The sequence below is a fragment of the Sycon ciliatum genome, chromosome 11 (assembly GCF_964019385.1).
Source record: "Sycon ciliatum chromosome 11, ocSycCili1.1, whole genome shotgun sequence".
Lineage (NCBI taxonomy): Eukaryota > Metazoa > Porifera > Calcarea > Leucosolenida > Sycettidae > Sycon > Sycon ciliatum.
Genome location: NC_088653.1, coordinates 6,964,806 through 6,984,433, shown reverse-complemented (window position 1 = coordinate 6,984,433; position 19,628 = coordinate 6,964,806). Strand labels below are relative to the sequence as shown.

General features: G+C 46.7%; 1 protein-coding gene across 1 annotated transcript in view; it reads left to right on the top strand.

The window, feature by feature from the left end:
* The window catches only part of LOC135827727 (uncharacterized), a 118,526-nt gene that overhangs the window by 80,730 nt on the left and 18,168 nt on the right, over positions 1-19,628 (top strand). The window lies entirely within an intron of this gene.

Below are 19,628 nucleotides of genomic sequence, written 5' to 3'. Positions count from 1 at the left end.
GGGATTGGTAGATGCGGCACAGGTTGGCGTGGGCGCCGAAGGACCAGGAACTGCGTCTTGTCAGGGTTCATGAGAAGTCCTTTGTCATCAAGGTAGAGCTCCAGAGCGCTAAGGTCATCCTGAAGCTTTCGCAGCATGACAGAGAGGTCCGTTCCAATGACGAAAAAGGCGATGTCATCGGCATAGAGCTGAGAAATACTGTTCCGAACAATCTGTGGAACCTTGCGGATGTAGACGCAAAAGAGGAGGGGGCCAAGGACGGACCCTTGCGGAACTCCCCTGGTGCAGGGCACAGTCCCACCACGCTCCCCATTGACCACGACTTGTTGACTTCTGGAGGACAGATAGTCCGCGAACCACTTCAGCACCGAGCCGCCTAGCCCTACGTCAGCCAGCTCGTTGACCAGTTGTTGATGCTGTACACGGTCGAAAGCCTTGCTCATATCTGCGAACAGTATCGCGCATCGCTGGCCATTGTCCAGTGCTCTTGTCCACCTGTCTATGGAAACAGCGAGGGCATCTTCTGGGTGACTGCGCCCTACTAGATAGGGATTTGTATGGAAAAAGTCATTAAAAACGCCGTTTCGTTCTTATAAAAGGGCGGATGACCGCGATTGGTGCGTATGTTGTAGTCTTTTGGCGGCTGAGTCGACTGGTTTTGGTCCGAAAAGGCTGTGATGCAGCGTTCGGCCCTCATTCCAAATCGAACACGGCTGAGTAAGCGAAGACTACAACTGGTGAAACTTTGATTTTAGGGTATACTTCCCCTTTAAGAAATGTTCTCCTCGCATACTTTACTGTCAAACAGAGGAACACTACGTCACTGATAAAGAATTTTCATCCAGAGCATGCGCCAAGTGTGAATAGCAATTGCATAGAGCGGTTGTAAGTTGACAAACCCCCTATTCTTTAATTGTTGTTCTTGTGTGTGTTATATATACGCAGACTTACCTTCAGCTGGAGGAATTTTATTCCGAAGGCCAAGTGGACGCTAACACTCTAGTTGTTCTAGTTAGCGGGGAACAACTTGTTGGGAAGTCCACACTGATCAAGACATTGAGAAAAGAAGGCACCAATGGCACATCAACCGACTCGAAACGAACCCGAGGCATCGAGATGTCCAACTTCACTGATGAGCGTGGTCAGCATTTGCGTATCAAAGATCTCGCTGGGCAGGACGCGTTTTCAGCGACACACGACATTTTCTGCCTATCCACATCAGTACCAAGCCTCGGTCTTGCTGTTGTCAATAGTAAATGGGACGAGAAACTGATTACAAAAAGCTTAACCACCACAGTTGGTCGGTTTTTGAGCCGGATGCCACCATCGGTAACATCAGGTCAGTGCGATATTTTATCAAATGCATTTTTGTTAAATTTTGTTAAATGTCGGCATGTACTGTAGCAGACATGGAAATTCGGTTGATTGATCGGGGCCGGCGCCCTCAGCGCAAACAGAACGCTGCGTGCAGTGCACATGTTGATCCGATACGACCAGCGCTCTGTAGAGCATAACTGCTTGTGTGTACCGCTTGTCCACGGCCGCATGGCGAGTGCCCTGGGGCTGCTAGATGTGTGACCGGATTTCCATGTTCACGACAGTATATGAATGAATGAATGATTGGGGTATGTGTTTGATTCTGTATACTGGTGCAGGGAGGGCACTGTGTGTGTGTGTGCATGCAGGTATGTGTGTGTGTGTGTGTGTGTGTGTGTGTGTGTGTGTGTGTGTGTGCATGCAGGTGTGTGTGTGTGTGTTTATGTGTGTGTGTGTGTGCATGCATGTATGTGTGTGTGTGTGTGTTTATGTGTGTGTGCGTGTTATTTATAGTGGTGGGCATGGGTAGTCGGATACCCATGCAGCCCGTGAGGATCTCGTGTAGACGGGTACAGAATAGTACCTGAAAACCCGAAGTCGCTGATGGCATCATGTACAGTGCACATGTACAAATTCATGTAGTACTCCCCATGTCTATCCAGTGTGTAAGGGAAGGAGTGCATTGTGCTGTCACCATGGAAACATTACCCAATAGGGTATCCGTGCTACCCGTGGAAAACTACCCAAGAAAATCCCTGAAGGAAAATGCTACCTGACTCAGCCCTAGATATTCATCCCTCTGTCCATGGTAAATGCCTGTAATAAGTCCTTGGGTTGAAACATTGGTGAAGGTCGAGCACATGTGCGTCAATATGGGCCCGGGAGCGTATGTGGTCCAGGCGATATTTTGGATACGTGAAATCAGACTGTTTTTCACGTGAACAAATAGTTTTTCACTCACAAAGCGACTGTTCAGTACATGGGGTAGTGGTCTACCAGAGCAATCACACTCACCACCGTGGTGGTTTTCCAGAAATGATTAGAAGCAAAAAACCACACTCGCAGCCACATAATAGATATATAGCCGAAAAACATCTAAATCCATCAAAGAACCGCCAGCAAGCGGGAGAAAAGGCCGTGAAATCAAGTGAAACAGCATGGCCAGTGGTGAGCATGGGTGACTGGGCAGCAGGGGAGCGCCTGAAAAACAATGACTCCCTACATTCCTAGCCGCGACCGCTCAACCGGGCTAGAGGAAAAACACGCCTTTCGGCCAAAAAACCTTTCTATTTCATTAATTCCTGCCCCGCTGCCAGTCGGACCCAAGAATAGAGATAGCAAGAAATGGTATGTAATAACCGGTGTATGTCGTAATCATAAGCCACACACATAGGCATAGATTGTCAAGAAGAACAGCGGACGACTCCCCTGCAACCAGAGTGGGTGGGCGGGCAACTTCAACTACCACGAGGAAAAACAAAGACCACGATGGCAGGTTCAACGGAGTTGCGCAGAACAAGAGCAAATGCACGAAAATATTTGTGAGTGAAAAATACGTTTTTTGCACTCTTTCGCTACGCTCAGCCGTGAAAAAAACAAAACTTTATTCACAAGTGCTGTGCACTACACTGTACACTGTACTAACGAATTGTTACTGCACATCAAGCTGAACATGCACTGCCGCATGTACTGGGTCTTTACTTTTGCCCTTGCATGTTCACACGGAGGTGGTCTAGCAAATGAGATAAGAGTGTCGATACATGGCACCTGGGCGCGTACACGGATAGTGGACATTATACTAATCTTCAAGTTATTCCGAACTTTCCAGAGTTGGACTTTTCACGCTGTGTTTGTGCAGTGGTTAATAGTTTTACCACACAGAGCACTATGGTCTGTGCATAAAGTTATGTACCACTACCAGTCTACTGGACACCCGGACTGTCGTGCTACATGAATCACGTGGCACAAGTCCACAGACTTGTCACGGGCACATAAATCCAGGCAGGGAAAGTAAGCTTTGTGTTTGAGAAAGAAATTAATTATTTTATTTTAGGGCATGGAATATTCCCGCCTCATCTTTGCTGCAACAATGAGTCCACAACTGACAAGTGAGAAACAACAAACAGCTTCTGGATCGAAAATGTTCAGATCCTTTAGTGTTGAGAGCCTTGAATGAAAGAGCCGTGCCCGTGGTTCAAATATTCGGCTCTCTTCTCCAATTGAGCAACGTCCGAATGTCCATACCAAAATTGTCTATGCCCAATGGAGCCCAAGATTTTCGGAAACATTCAGAGAACTCGCATCTATCTTCTCCATCTCCAGACTTTACTCTCCAGAGATCTGATAATTGAATCAGCCTGGTCGGCATTAGCTGCTTCTTCTTTGTTTGTCGCAGAAACAGCAGCGCACACTTCTGCCTGGCCTGTGCAGCCACTTCTCCAGTAGATTACCAAGGTTTTCAGCCCGAGACCGAACACATGGAGGTCAGGCATGGTTCCATCCTCACTCACGAGATATATCTTCGAGGCCGCTCATAACACCCTAGTACGTACTATCGGTCGCCAATTCATTTGATGTAGCATTAGCACAATTGCTTTAAAACACTCTTTTGACCAATTTTTTAGCTGCATACTATGATATTGCGGAGAGCGTGTTGCTTAAAATCACCTTTCCTCAAATCTCCTCACCACAAATATATATATATATATATATATATGCAGAGCTCACTGACTTGTCAGTTTGAGCACTCTGGCAAGGTACGTTCGGGCCTGATTGGAAATTTTTATTTCCATTGCTATCAGGTTCGGCCTCATTTCCTCTGTGCTGCGCTGATGAGTTCAAAAAGAACGAAACAGCATGCTGTCCGCAGATTGAGTATATCGCTCCTGCTCTTGTAGCAGTTGAGCACTCTTGCGTGGGGTAGTGCCTTTGCTGTTTGCATTATGCAGAGCTCACTGACTTGTCAGTTTGAGCACTCTGGCAAGGTACGTTCGGGCCTGATTGGAAATTTTTATTTCCATTGCTATCAGGTTCGGCCTCATTTCCTCTGTGCTGCGCTGATGAGTTCAAAAAGAACGAAACAGCATGCTGTCCGCAGATTGAGTATATATATATATATATACTCAATCTGCGGACAGAACTGTTTCGTCCTTTGTGGACTCGTCAGCGCAGCACAGAGGAAATGAGGCCGAACCTGATAGCAATGGAAATAAAAATTTCCAATCAGGCCCGAACGTACCTTGCCAGAGTGCTCAAACTGACAAGTCAGTGAGCTCTGCATAAAGCAAACAGCAAAGGCACTACCCCACGCAAGAGTGCTCAACTGCTACAAGAGCAGGAGCGAAATACTCAATCTGCGGACAGAACTGTTTCGTCCTTTGTGGACTCGTCAGCGCAGCACAGAGGAAATGAGGCCGAACCTGATAGCAATGGAAATAAAAATTTCCAATCAGGCCCGAACGTACCTTGCCAGAGTGCTCAAACTGACAAGTCAGTGAGCTCTGCATAAAGCAAACAGCAAAGGCACTACCCCACGCAAGAGTGCTCAACTGCTACAAGAGCAGGAGCGAAATACTCAAAATATATATATATATATATAGAACAATAGAAGTATTTCTTGCGTCGGCAAAAAAGTGCTCAATGTCCTAAGACAGAGCGGGGTTATACACTCAGACACAAAGGATCTCCAAGTTTCTCACTGTTGCTACTCTGAGTTTCGTGCAAAAGCACTCTTCAGGCAACTTACTCTTCTCTCACATCAGTATCCCTTTACATACCAGAAAAGACGAAAAGAAGCACCCTAGGTGGGAATCACAGGTGGGGAAAAGAAGCACGCTAGCCAGTTTAGGTGGGAATCACAGGTGAAGATAAATGTGGCAAGTGTGGTAGTGTGAGCAATCGCGCAGGCCGGGTGGTGTGCATAAAGTGAAGTGTGGCAGTAGGATGCATGCACATTAGATAGCAGGAGTTCTGTATCTGTGTGACAGATAGCAAGCGCAGTCTACAGTTCAGGTCACCTCCGATAGGAGGTACTTGGTGCTGTGGCGACATTTTGTGACCAGGCTGCATCTGGTGTTGAGGAGCGATGCCTTGTCACTCTTCATTATGGCGATCTTCTCCGATAGGCATAGGTTGCACCGCTTCGAGGTTCTTTTGTAGGCGCTGGATCTCTGCCTGATTCTCCACGAGATGTTGACGCCTTCACCTGCCTCTTTCAATGCCCATGCATGCTTCGACAATTCTGTGCTGTTTCTGTGTGGGGCATTCCGGAACGATGACGTGTGGTTGTTGAACCGGAGTTTGAACGGGGTTTCGGAGATGCCGATATACTTCTTCCGGCTGAGATTGGAGTCCACTGTAGCTTCGTACACTATCTCGCTGGCGTTGCAGTCCCCGTTGAGTGGGCAGTTTGCTTTGACACGGCAGTTACATCTCTTTTCTTCCGGCTGTCTGAGGACTTTCGCGTTGTGGCCCTTGATTATTGAGGCTAAGTTAGGCGAACAGCTGTAGCTGACTTTGAGCGTGTTTTTGTTAAATATTTTTCTTAGAGCAGATCCTTCTGGGAAATGGCGCTTGACAAGTCTCAGGAATGTCGCGCCAACATCAGTCTTCACGGATTGGCTGTACGGTGGGTTAAACCAAATGATGGTCCTCTTTCGATTCTTTTTCCTCCTGGCTTGTCCTTCCGTGTTCGCCGGTTCCTCGTTATAGACGAGTGCGTAGTTGAAGCCACTTTTTGAGAGAGCTGCAGCGTACGTGGGGGCAGCCTCTTCAAAGACTTCTTGATTGGCAGAGACGCTCGTTAGGCGCTTGTTGATGGACTGCGGCAGGTTTTTGATTACTATTGGAGGATGGTTAGACTCACGGTTACTCACGGTTATATATATTTTGTTTTGTTTGCGTTTCCCATCTCTTGTTGTTGCAAATACAGACCAGCTGTTCAATGTCATGATCATTGCGACCTTCCTCGACGAGATCAAGGAAGAGGATCATAGAGAACTTGCTGCAAAGCTTGCCGCAAGCTATAGTAGTGTCAAGGGGGAGTTTCGTGATAAACTCCAATTTCAAGGACACTTTGCTATCAATGCCACCGTCAATGACGAAAGCTTCGACCGCCTGAGAAAAAAACTTTCTGTGGTTTGCACAGATATCCTGAGCGTAAGTAAAACTGTAAACCATGTTTCAATTACTACAAGTCTAGAAACTAGGGGATAGTAAAGGGATCAGGAAAGATAAAGTGTGGTAGGGAGAGGTATAGATGGAAAATGGAGAGAAAGAGGGAGAGGTGTAAAGAGATAGATAATGAGAACGAGAAAGAGAAAGAGAAAAGAGCATGAGAGAAGAGAATGAGAGAAAGAGAGGCATAAAGAGAATGAGAGAAAGAGAGGCAGAAAGAGAAGAAGAGAAAGATGGAAAAATGATGGAGGGAAAGAGTTGGGGAGACAGAGAGTGAGATTGGGAGTTAAAGAGAGACGGAGATAGAACTGCAATGCACACCAGTGCATTAGACAGAGTTTATAATCATTTATGGTGATCCACACTTGCACCTCTCCCGTGAATTGTGCCATGGATTTGGTTATGAATGAACTATTCAAACTGGAAAGCAACCTTATACGATGTTCCAAGAATGACCTTCATAAAATAATGTGCGGCATAGAAAGTGGCAAGCTGCAGGGATGGTGCCTGGATCATGGCCTGACACGAGGGAAAATATTGATCAGCGATTTTTGGTCCAAGACCACGTGGCTGTGAGTCTGATCTACTCAGCCACCAGGACAAGGTCCTAGGGGTCTGGTGATTTTTTATCTTTTCAGGCAGTTCACTTCCCCGACTCATCCTTTGAATTATCCAATTATCCATGATCACTCGGCCGAAGGCTAGAGATAGGCACCCATCGAGCTAGAATCCAGCAGCCAAAGGTGGGGCCATGCATCATATGGATATTAAATGATGGTAGGTAAACAACAAAGAGAAACACGCAACCCGTTTCTAAATATCGATCATAGGAAACATGAGAGAGTTTGGAGGAAAATAGGACCGAAAGAACTCCGCCACCCACCCCAGAGCATTACAAAGCAAGGACCTTACGCAGGATAGCTGCCGAGCCAAGGAGAGCATTATTTTGCCATTCAGATACAGAGCAGTAGCCGGTGATACCGATGGATTTCGCAAGGAAGAAGTTGATACTTGGCACATTTCTCAATTTCCTTTTCAGCAACGCGTGGATCACCAGGTACAGCAATGTCAATGATCAGGGCCTTCTTGGAAGATCCATCCACCAGAACAATATCAGGCCGTCGGTGCTTAGTGAAGCGATCGCACCGGATGGTGAAATCCCACAGAATCTTGATCTTCTTGTCCTGCGGAGAGATTTTGTCATCTGAAGAATCTCTTTCTTCAGGCACATTATCCTTGGGTGCAGGATGCTCTTGTGGCATTGCATTGGTCTTGGTATGCTCTTGTGGCATTGCATTGGTCTTGGTATGCTCAAGAGGTTTTTATACCCGTGTCATGTGCAAACGTGCACTACTCGATGACTGGAAATACTCTGCCGCACTATTAGACTTCAGCGGTGCATTTGATACCATTGTCCGTGAGAAGGCGCTGGCGCGGTTTTCAGACTCTGGAGCTGCCACTGATGTCGTTGCCACTCTGATCTCGGACACGACGGTGAGAGTGAAGCTCAGTTCTCATTTAGGCAAAGCATTTGCTACAAATATCGGAGTAGTGCAAGGGATCCGCTCTCTACCATCATATACAATGTGTATGCTGAGGGTGCCATGCGCCACCTTGATCCTATGCTATCGCACTTATCTTTTCCAGCACCAACCACCCAATATGCAGACGACACAACAATCCATGACACGGAGAAGCGACAAGTCGAGGAGATGGTGGAGAAATCAAGTGAAAAATTCAAATTACCTAATGTTAAATATGCAGAAAACACAATATATTACAGTAACTAAAGCCGACTCCTCTTGGCGATCTGTCAAGCTGCTTGACTCTTTGTTAGGGTCCGCAGAGGATATTCAGGCAAGAATAGGTGCTGCAAATAGAGCGTTTGGCTCGATTTCATGGAAGCGTCATAAACTGAGCTCCAGACTTTGTATGTTCTCTGCCCTCATTCGGCCTATCCTGTTGTATAACTGTTGGCACTGACACAGCAACTCAGTACTCGGCTGGATGCGTGTCACCGAAGAAAATTGCGGTACCTGCTTGGTGTTGTGTACCCTCACCACATGTCAATTGTTACGGTGTACTCCTCAACGCGACAAGACCCAGTCAGCACTACCTGTCGCAGACGTCGGCTGCTCTGGCTGGGCCATGTTGTTCGCGATGGACCTAACTCAGCATCCTACCAAGCAGTGGAGATGGCAATTAATACCCGGGACATCAAGCGCCCACGTGGCCGACCCCATCTCAGATGGATTTACAATATTAAAAAATGATCTAAAGCACGCCGATATTGATATTTCTGACTGTTTTGAACCGGCTCTAGACAAGAAAAATGGCGGATGCTTGTGGAAAAATGTGCTGCGCTTGCGTAGTTGTTCTTACTGTGGTGTTTTATTGTTCATCTATTGTTCATGGCATAATGCCTTTTGTTTGATAATCTCACATGCGGGAAACTCGCAGTTGCAACAACATTCTATTTTACCATACTTTTATGGAAGTTCTTCCCTTCATGAGGATAATACACTTCCTCCATTACACAAAGATGTGCGCTGGTGGAGAGCGGTTGCACTTTTTGGTGCTCCACTCTCTTGGTGCACATCGATAGCACAGAAAGTAATGGCAACCTTCTGTGCTTGTTATATTCTTGCCAAAGACTGTGGAGTAGTGGGCGAGCGGTGCTCTGGTGTTTGTTTTGTTTCATGAAGAAAGTTTTGAGAGAGCCGGTCCACGAAACGGTCAGCAAAGGAGTTGGAGGAAACCAACAAAAAAAGGGACGGAAAACTCACGAGCGTATCAGTTTGGGACATGGAATGTTCGAACTCTGCGAGAGCTGGGCAAGCTAGATCTTTTGCTGAAGGAAATGGAACGAATCAAGCTGGATGTTCTTGGTCTGTGTGAAAACGCGTTGGAGCGGAGAAGGCCATTTCCCCAGCGGTGACAAGTTGGTAATTTCAAGCGGCTCGCCGGACGGTGGATATGGCGGAGTGGCTGTCGTTCTGAGCGCAGCGGTGAAGAACAGCTTATTATCATATACTCCAGTATCAAATCGTCTCTTGGTGGTGCGTATACATGCAACTCCTGTCCCTATTACCATCATTCAAGTGTACGCGCCGACCTAGTCATGCTCGGCAGAGGAAATAGATGATTTCTATGAAAAATTGCATGCTGTCATGGACGCCATGAAGAGTCGTCAGGTATGTGTGTTGTTGGCGATTTCAACGCCAAGTTGGGAGTTGAGAGAGACTTTGAAAGCGGTGTTTGGGACTATGGCCTTGGACAGCGCAATGAACGTGGGGACATGCTGGCAGAGTTCTGTAGGATTAATGGCTTGGTCGTTTGTAACACAGCTTTTCAGCATAATCTGCGCAGTCGCTACACATGGATATCTCCTGATGGTTGCACCTGTAATCTAATCGACTACTGATGATCAGCAAGTCCTGGTTCTCAAGTGTGCTGGATTCCAGAGTTCGCCCTGGTGCTGAATGTGACACTGATCACCATCTAGTTACATTGAAGTGACGCACTAAGCATTTCCGTCAGGTTCGCTGCAAGTCTATGGCTGTGCGACCGTTCGACGTGGCGAGACTGCGGAATCCTGACGTCTCGGAAAAGTATTCAGTGGCGACTGAGAATCATTTCAGCTTGCTGCAGGACCAGGAATACACACCAGATGAGTTGTGGGATCAGATTCAAGCGGGAGGTACGGAGGTTGCGGAGGAAGTAGTTGGGCGCAGAGGAAGGAAAAAGCCTCCCAAGCCCGGATCAGTGAGAAGGTGATAGCTCTGGCATAAAGAAAGCGTATAGCCAGATGCACTGGTAAGGATCAAGAATACAAGGATCTGAAACTAGAAGTGCGCCGAAGGATTCGCTGTGACAGGAGAACGTGGTTAGAGGATAAATGTAAACACATTGAATCTTCTGGGAGGAACCATGATGTCCGAGAGTTATTCAACACCATTAAATCCATTAAAAAATCATCATTCCGGCCAAATCAAGCATGTATCAATGCTGCTGATGGCACGACCCTGACGGAGAAGGAAGATGTATTGCTGCGGTGGTGTGAATATGGGCAGCAGCTATTTGGCCAGCTGTCAGGAGATCAAGGGTGTTCGGCCTCGGCGGAGAATGGTGCGGAGGAGCTTCCATCGCCACTGATTACCCCTGAGCATGTGCCTCTCTTGGCTGAGCGAGCCATATTGTCCTTGAAGAAGAGGAAAGCCCCTGGACTTGATGGGATCGTGGCGGAACTGATTCAGCATGCGTCCTCAGTTTGTGTTCTATTCCTACATAAACTTTGTTTGGAGATTTGGAAAACAGGGAGATTGCCAAAAGCGTGGAAACGTCAAGAAATCGTCGTGCTACCCAAAGCTGGATCAGCTAAGGAGTGTTCCAACTATCGGACCATTGTTCTGATGTCACATGCAAGCAAGATCCTTCTGACAATTATCTTGAATCGTATTAAAGAGAAGATAGAGGCTGAGTTACCAGATGAGCAGGCTGGTTTTCGAGCTGGTCGCAGTATTGTAGATATGCTCTGTGTTCTGCAAATCATTATCGAAAAATCTCTTGAATGGCAGAATCCTATATCCATTGAATTTATCGATTATCGTAAAGCCTTTGACACAGTTAACCACTTACATCGTTTCGGTTGCCTTTTGGATTTTGGTTTCCTTCGCCATAATAGTTTGTTTGCTCCAGACTATTTACACGGGGATGAGCGGAGTTATCAGATGGAATGGCTCGCATTCGCTAGAGTTCGCCATCAAGAAGGGTGTTGGGCAGGGCTGTATTTTGTCCCCACATCTACTTAGCCTGTATACTGGGCCACTCATAGCATACACGAGTAAGAGGGTACAGTGTCCTACCCTGCTTGGAAATACATGTAATCTCTCCTCACAGACAGTCTCCTCTTGAATTTAAAAGTCTAACAGCGTTCACATCAATACTCAACTTATTCTTTTGCTCACTGAGCAATACAATCTTTCCATTTTCTTTCTTCTGTTTTCTTTTCAATTTAATCCTCCCTACCCAATATCCCTTTGGTGCGTCCATGGAGCAATGAAGCCGAGACCTCTGGTCGGCGGAGCTAAATGGGCCCCACCACCACACTCCATCATTCACCCCAGTGTCTGGAGATATGTGGATTTTGTAGAAAAAAATACTGAGAGTGTTATGCGTGTTGCTGATGTGGACAGTATCGATGTGAGCATCGGAGGACGCCAGCTGTCGAACCTACGATATGCAGATGACACGGGATTGTGTGCACATCCATCAGAAGTGTCTACCCTCGCCAATGCTGTTAATAACGCTGGAAGAGAGAAGGGCCTGGCACTGAATCTGTCCATAACCAAGATCATGCATATCGGAACCTGTACTGCTGGTGCAAACGATACTGCTTCAACGCCACTTGTGGTCGATGGAGAACGAATTGCATAGGTGAGCAGTTTCAAGTATCTGGGATCCTGGAAGACAACAAACGGTGATTGCAGCCTCGATATTCGGTCAAGAATTGCCATGGCGAAAGAGCGGATGCTGCAGTTAGTTGACATCTGGAAAGAGCACAACATCTCCAGACAACTGAAAATCCGGATAATGCATGCCCTTGTGTGGTCTGCCCTGCTGTATGGAGCTGAGAGTTGGACTCTCCGGAAGACAGATGAACGACGAATACAGGCAGCAGAAATGTGGTGCTACCGACGTCTGCTCAGAGTATTCTGGATGGAGAAGCGCACAAATGAAAGTATCCTGGTGGAGTCGGGAGTACAGAGACAGCTGCTAGCCAGGGTCAAGATACGCAAACTGACCTATTTCGGGCACACTTGCCGCCCATCTGCCTGCGACCTTGTACGTGACGTGATGTTTGTTGTCGTGGATGGTAAGAGAAAGCGTGGTCGTCCGAAGATTTCCTTTGGTGACAATATCGTTTCGTGGACTGGTTTGTCTCTGCATGAGAATTGCCAATTGGCATCTGACAGAGATGCCTGGCAGTCACACTGTGCATCTACTGCTTACACAGCTGCATAGTGTCGTTTATTATTTTTATTTTTATTTCACTAGTATTATTTTTTCGGCAACGCAGAGGATGATGATGATGACTACACAAAACTTCGTTGTGTTTATTTTCTTCTGTTCATGGTCTCTTTTGTCGGCAATAGACAAACATTTCAGTGATCTATCCCCTCCATAGGGTAGCCGCAGTGCCGACTTTTATTCTGACAGGCTTTTAAGCCTCCAAAAAGCAGTGGCAGGTTTAGGGGGGGGGGGGCGCGGGGGGCACGCCCCCCCCCCCTCCAAAGTTTCGACATTGGTTTCGAAAAATAAAAGGCAGGGCGCTGGGGCTAGCTAGGCTAGGCTCGGGGCGCGCGCGGCCTGAAACGATCGTCCAAAAGCGGTTGCACGCGTGGTTCGGTGCTCGAGCTGGTGTTGATTGTACACACTACAATCCAGAGTACTTTCTACTAATGGTCTACAGACTACAGCACAGACTACAGCACAGACTACAGTACAGACTACAGTACAGACTACAGTACAGACTACAGTACAGACTCGTACAGTCTACAGAGTACAGTGAGCATGCACGGCTACAGAAACACGATGACCTGACTGTGTACACTGTACTGTTGTACAGTGTGATCCCTGCTGGGACGCGCTCGACGCATCTTCAACGTAGAGTCTACGTACAAACATCGAAGAAAAGTCTTCGAGTCAACCAAAACACGATTCGAATGCCGAGGGCTCGGGCGATCATCCTCGTTCGAATCGGGTTTTGGTTGACTCGAGATTTTTTCTTCGATGTCTCAGCGACATACCCAAAGGCCAAGCTCTAGCCAGCAGAGCCTGGATTTTTTTGTAAAGCGTTCCTCTGGCGGCGCAACTCCTGCTGCCGCTCCAACAGGAAACAGTGGGAGTGATGAAGTCCCTGTTGTTTCAGTTGAACTTTTACTTTCGGAGCCGCGGGACTGACACTTGACAGTCACACTCCGCCAGACGTGGAAGTACCTGTTGTCAGCGAGCAGCAATAACATGAAGAACAGCGCACAGTGACAAGTGGACATAGTACCGCTGCCTATGTAGAGGATGTTTTGAGCGGTGAGAAATTGTTGGATGATCTCCTAACAGTGAGAATGATCATTAATTTATAACGACTTGTGCAGGCAAATATATGCTGTTTATAATGAGCGCAAAATTGTGTCCGAAATTCTGAAACAGAATCTATAGCGGTAATTTTGGGTGGAAAGCAATTCCATAATTTTCCGATTTATGCAAGAAAAGGGAAGGTAAAAATTTCCCATGAGAGTTGAAAACAACCTTGTTCGGTCTGCGTTCACTACGAGAAATATTGATATCAAAAAGGGATAAGATATGAGGTTGAAAATGGATGTATTTGAAAAGAATTGTAATTTCAAGTTTACAATGTACAATGTAACTGCGTGTACAGAAATACTGCTCTAAGTGGTGTGTGAGATGTACCGCTTCTTGACATCGGTTTTCAAAATGGCTGACCGGGGACCGTAGCATGATGTCTACCCCCACCCCATCCCGGCCACAACCCCCCCGCCCCCCCCCCCCCTCGGCCAAATCCTGGACACGCCACTGAAAAGGGTGGAATTCTTTCGAAAATCGGCACCAGAACACAACCCCAGCCAGGCCCAGATGACACCGAAGTGCGAAAATGAGAAACTGTTTAAAAGATGCGTTGCTCGAAGAAGCCGGCCAGCCACTGCATGCCGCACCAGCACGATGTTGCACGTCCGCACACAGCCAAAATCAATGCACGTGTGTTAGCAGCACAGGGAAAGAAAAGGGTTTGACATGCGGGTTGCCATTCAGCCGACTCAAAGTCCCAATCTCAACTTCGACGACTTGGTATTCTTCCACAGCCTGGAGGCAGACTGGTCACTTGTGACTAAGGAAACCAGAAAAAAGCTTCTGCAAGCTGTGGAAACATGTTGGCATGAATACCCCGTTGCCAAGATGAGGAGTGTTTGCCTGTGTCTGTACGCCTCTTTCCATCACGGCATTCTGGAGAGTGGCGGAGACAACAACTACCAGCGCCACTGTGGAGGTCGTCAAGCTCACAGTTCTGGAAAAGAACTTGGCGATCTCTATGATTAATTAGTGTCTTGGCAACTTGTAAAGGCTGCGGAACAAAAACGAAAGTCAGCGAGGATGCAGACTCGATGGTACCATGGAGTGAGTCGTCATCAGATTCAGAGGAAGAGTGAAGCTAGACTGCTTTGAAACGAGCTGTGTGACATCTGGAAATAACGAATCTCTCATATGCTGCTATGTTTTCCACTTTTCAAAGTATGTTTGTAGCCATAGAATGCTTCAGACTGAACTGTAAATATGCAGTGAAGTTTTCCTTACGGAGGAAGTACATCATTAGTGTATTTGGTTCGTTCTCAGTGACGTATTTAAAAGTCATTAACGGTAGCAGGGTTAATCAGGTTTGTGCATCGAGAGTACTTAATTAACCCTAGGACGGCCACCACTTTCAGTACTCCTAGAACGATCAAACGGTGTCATTTGACACCTGCATACATTTCCATGTCTAAGAACTGTTTTCAGTGCTGGCTATCACTAGCGGCATTTATGATGTACACAACACTTTAGGATTCACACAGACACTATTGTTGGCTATACGCAACTAAAAAACAATGTACGCGTAACGGCAATTGCGAAGGATGAACTCAATGACTGGCAAAACTTCAATTACTTGCATAGGAATGTCTTATAATCACAGAGCTACAATAACAAGCAATGTGTCAACGTCACTGGGCACATGAGGAACTGCTTTTCGGGAATATGTGCTTTGGCATAATCGGATTACTCGACCGTCACGATGAATAACACACAGTAACAAGTACAAACATGGACTGACTATGATCATCATTTTTTCACCAAACTGACAAATATGCTGGCAGACATGGTTTCAATATTAGGCTAGTAACGACTGCATTTTAGACTCTTTCAAAGAGGTATACCCTTCTCTTCTCCTTGGCTGGCACTTGGAAACCAGATGCCATGACTATCTACAAGCTTATTGACCAGTGCAGGAATGAGCGTTTTCTGGATGTGCATGAACTAGCAAAGTTCTGGGATGTTGTGAAGGCGTTGATGCCTGTCACATCCATTCATTTATGTAACCGCCTTGCAGGGGGACATCTTCTGGAATAGTCTTTCTTGAGTAGATCCACTACATTCGATCGAAACGGTCAAGGACATATCTCGTCTTTTGCTAGAATTGGACGATGTGGGGCTTCCTACTCTCACCATGTAAAACATATGGCTCTAGGTGGTCTACACTAGGCGGACCATTGATAATTCTTGCTACTTCTACCTTCTACGTCTACCGTCTTTGCATCCTACAATGTAATCTTGAAAAACAAAATTCAATCCGCTATTATTGGCAATGAGGTTAGATGGTAGTTCACTTCAATTTACCAAAGTGGTTCATACTGCAACTCTTTCTTCTCCAACAGTTTCTTGACCAGTAATGCACTGATGATGAAGTTATTAGTTCTTACTTAGCAATCACCTTCTGCAGCAGCCGGGGCCTCTAAAGAGAGAGAAGGCATCCCAGCGGCTGCCTACCGTTTAGCCTGAAGAGGGGGAGGAAGAGGTTTGGTTCAAGAGCCTTATTAGCTCGTCAAGTTGTTAGAAGGATTATCTACACAGCACCATCCTTGCGATGATGCGGTGTACCATCTCCAGGTTGCAGAGTTGCAATTCCTCTTCCTCAACACTATCCATTTCGGGGTCTCCACCACTCCTGCAACTGTTTCTGACAATTCCTTGTCTGGACTATCCCACAATCTTCGTCCGCTCTCTGGAGGCTCGTAAACCTCAAAACATTCTGAATCCACAGGTACTCAGGTGTTGTGACCGTACGATTCACCCTCAATGACAGACCAGATTCACCATTGCCAATGGTCACTACACTTGAACAGCCATAAAATGAAGAAAGTAGGAAATTTCTCTTTCATGATCATCAGATTCATGCATGGTAATAGGCTACATCCGTTCTAGTATTTCCTTGGCCGTCAGACCGCGATGGCTCCTCTGGGGCAATTTACAGGAAAATGAAAGGGAATGAGCAGTATCAAGGACATTAGCTGAGGAGTGTTTGTGTAATCTGTGCACTAATGGTTACCCGCCACAAATTCGCGATTCTTGCCCCACGGTTGGATGTTGATCATATATTTTGTCCCGTATTCAGCAATTTTCCTGCACATGTACCTTTCTTTTGTCTGGTTGGCATACAAGCAACTCGATATGGCCGACACCTTCGAAATGTGTTCATATTGTTTCCATCTAGCTGCAATAATGGCTTTTTATAGTGCAGGTGTCAAATGACACTGGTTGGCCGTTCTAGGTATATGTACACGTACTCGCCATTATGGTACCTCACCAATTACAAAACAAAGGTTTATGGCAGACTAAAGAGGAAGCAAAATTAGGAATAGTCACAAGATTTGACCTTATTCTGATTAGCCATATTTCGGTAATTCCATAAATTTGACTCGCTCGGTGTCAAATGACACCATTGGCTGTTCTAGGGTTAAAATTAATTAACCCACTGTGTTGATGTTCATGTTCAGAAATCTTGCAAGCAACCCAAAGTGCTCGGGCAGGCAGAGGAAGTGCTGGCACAACTGCATGACAACATCCGTGAGCCATTCTCAACAAGTGAGCAGTTCTCTCAACAGCTATGTGATGCTATACACGTAAAGTATGATGACAATGCAGACAGCATCAACACCGCACAAATCCGTCGATATCGCAAGATCCTCAATGCGTATGGTCTGGTATGTACATACTCTGCAGATTGAGTAATTTCAATTTACTTGCAGTAGATGTATTTCATGTTATGATGTATGTCATCTACGTCATGTACGTTTCTAAGGGGTCGTCGCAAAAGTGTTTTATCGTCCCTGAATTGAACATCGCTCATTTCTTACTCGCACACCCTCCAGTCCTTATGAAACAAACACAGCTTGCTATGCTGGATGATGAAAATTGCATGCATGTATATGTAGTCATGTACATATGTATAGTATCGGTCGACTTGTGATTTTTTTCCCGATTTATTGGAAACTGGCACCCTACCTTTTTGGTGTCTCCCTCACATAGTAGACATTCAGCCAGGTTTATAAAATTTGCACCGGTATGCCATGGCAAAATATGTGGAGAAGCAAATCCCAAACCCAGAATGAGATTCTTGAGATTTAAAGTGGGTTTTTGATCATTAATTCGGCCCAGATCGAACTTTCAAAAGCCAGCGAGACAGTTTCCGAGGAATTGACTGTAGTATCGGTCGACTTGCGATTTTTGCCACCCCCCCCCCCCCTCCACCCCTCCAACGAATGATGCTCGTCTCAGGGACAACAAAAAACGTTTGCAACGACCCCTAAACTAGATTTGTTCTTATTCGTTGGTTTGAGGGAAAGATGCAACCGGTTTGATTTGTTCCTACTTCTTTTAAAGCCCATATCTAGAACATTACGATGCCCATCCTGCCATTAGCTGTAGTTTATGATCTACTATTCAGTGCTAGACCAGCTATACACCGATACTAGTAGGTGTAAGGCTGCTGGAAACTTCAAGGTGAAGTGAAAATTGTGGAACAGGTTTAGTGTGTTGCTGTGCACAATATGGCTAGCTGGGGCTTGACAGGGGACATCACCAACAGATTGCTGGCTTTAGGCTGATGAAGAAATCATTGACAACGGGTGCATTGTGCATTACAACTTTGATGGATTGATCTTCAACAGTGAGTTTCTATGAAGGTGTGCTGCATAGTCCTGCTTAGGCTGGCACCAGAGGGTTGTATCTGGGTCCATGGGAGGATACGGCACTGATTTCCGCGCAACTCAAGCCAGGGCATCTGTACCCGTTTCCCTTACTGCCATTTCTTTAAAACTTAGGAGGGTTCATTTAACAGTTTCTCATTGCCAAACAATGTGGGGCCAGGCGAAGTGTGCTGTCATGACGCGTCGAGGATTGCCTGGGTGACTTGCTTTGTTTTGTATTATTTTGGAGGTATTTGGCCTTTTTAATATCCTGTCTGCGCATGCGTGTGGAATGTGTGTGTATCCATGTTTTGGCATATATCGTGCGTCGGCTTACAATTATGTGTGTTGCTGTGTGTATGGGTTTGCATATCGTGTTTTTGTTTCTAGATTGTTTCTTTCTCATCACCTGAGCTGGACGACATCATTGTTAACCGACCCAACTGGTTGCTCTCTACGGTCATTGGTCTGATATTTGCACCACCTGGGCTTGACGATGAAGTTATGCTCCACTTCAAAGATGGTGTTGCAAAGGTCCAGGAAGTCCTTGACAAGCTTGAAAGCTGCGAGGGAGCAGAAGGCAAAGGCCCTCTGCTGCTGAAGATGGTAATACAACTAGGTGTGTTGCTGCGGGAGAAAGAAAGGATCCTGGCACCCAGCCGTCTTCCGACCGCTGACAACTGCCTCGGCTCACTGGCCAAGAAAGATTCATCACCTCGGTCGGCGTGCGCAGGAGTCTCTTTCACGACTCAGCACTGCTTCTCCACTGCTCTTGTTATCCGGCTACAGACAGAGCTGTACGCCTATTTCCACGAGCTTCACGGCATTCCTGCTGAGCTCTGGAAGAATCTGGTGGTAGTGGCTCCAGTCCATTCTACAGCCCGTGGTTGCATCTCCGTCACGGACAGCCTGCGCCAAGCTGTCGCTGTTGTCCATGCGCCCGTTGAAGATACGCTAGATGGCTATTGTCTGCTGGCTCTGTTGCGGAAGGTGTTTGGTGACCTCGCAGCACAGTATAGCCCGGGCACTAGCTACTCCACAAGGATCATCAGCTCTGCTTCTATTCGTCAGCACCTCCACGAGCCAAGCGACAAGTTTGATTTCCCTGGTTACGACGCAGAGGACGTCCGATCATCCGTAGCAACAAAGGGTCATCTCTCCACTAGCCACAGTTACGTTGATCGTGCCCCGCTTCTTCTCGAATGGCCGGTCAACCATGCCTCACTGCTCTCTGCACAGTCCTTCGAGTCCGTCCGAGAAAGCCTTGGTGAGTCCGACCTGCCTGCACTAGCCACCTGCCTGGGCCTTACATCTTCACATCTACGCACTGCAGCAGCATTG